Genomic DNA, 1,269 nt, shown 5'->3' with positions numbered 1-1,269 from the left:
GAGGTTGGATTTTATTACTTTATATAAACAACTAAGAACAGCTGGAATGATGTTGGTCCTATGGCTTTTTTTTTTTCCTTTCTGTTAGACAAATATTAACTGAAGTAATTGCCCTGTGCAAACAGTAAGTTTACTTATGGCATTAGAGAACAGCAGGTAGTTGTTGCTCTCTAGTGCCCTTTGTCCATCACCAGGGTAGATGGGCAATTGGGATAATGCAGGGAGTAAGAAATGCCTTTTTTCATAGAATCATGGAACAGTTTGGGTTGGAAGGGATCTTAAACTTCATCTAATAGCACCCCCTGCCATGGGCAGGGACACCTCTCCCTAGATAAGGTTGTTCAAAGTCCCATCCAATGTGGCCTTGAACATTTCCAGGGATGGGGCATCCACAGCTCCTCTGGGCAACCCATGCAAGTGTCTCACCACCCTCACAGTGAAGAATTTCTTTTTAATATCCCAGTGTCAACCCAACACTACCATGACCACTAAACCATGTCCTGAAGTACCACATCTACATTTTTTTAACACCTCCAGGGACGGTGACTCCACCACCGCCCTGGGAAGCCTGTTCCAGTGCCTCACCGCTCTTGCAGGAAAGAAATTCTTCCTAATATCCAGTATAAACCCCCCACGACACAATTTAAGCCCATTTCCTCTTGTCCTATCACCAGTTATCTGAGAAAAAAGACCAACACCCACCTCATTCCAACCTTCTTTCAAGGAATTGTAGAGAGCAATGTCTCCCCTCAGCCTCCTCTTCTCCAGACTGAACTATCCCCATTCCCTCAGCTGCTCATCATATGACATGTTCTTCAAGCCCTTCACCAGCTTCATCACCTTCTCTGGACACACTCCAGCACCTCTAGGTCTTTCTCGTAGTGTGCTGGTCAAAAGTGAACCCAGTCCTCAAGCTGTGGCCTCACCAGCACTGAGTACAGAGGCATGATCACTTCCTTACTTGATCACCTAGTAGAACCCCTTGCTTGCTAAAGCAGTTCACCAAGAGCAGGAGTGTTTTGCCTTTGCACCTGGTGCTGCAAAGGCTCAAACCTCAGCCGTCAGATTTTCTTGCCAGCTCTCTTCTACACCAGAGCTAAACTTCATGCAGGGCCCTGGGGGTATATAGTGACCCTGACTCCTGGCTCTTTACATCTGCAGGGAACGTTTCTAACACTAAGTGTCTGCAGGGCTCAGCATTCATTCTGCAGATGCTTCTGGGAGCTAATTCCCACAGTCTGTTCTAGCTTGGGGCATGTATTGGTAATG

The sequence above is a fragment of the Merops nubicus genome, unplaced genomic scaffold, assembly GCF_000691845.1.
Source record: "Merops nubicus isolate BGI_N331 unplaced genomic scaffold, ASM69184v1 scaffold204, whole genome shotgun sequence".
In the NCBI taxonomy this organism is placed as follows: Eukaryota; Metazoa; Chordata; class Aves; order Coraciiformes; family Meropidae; genus Merops; species Merops nubicus.
The sequence above is the reverse complement of the archived record's forward strand: the minus strand, read 5'-3'. Positions refer to the sequence as shown.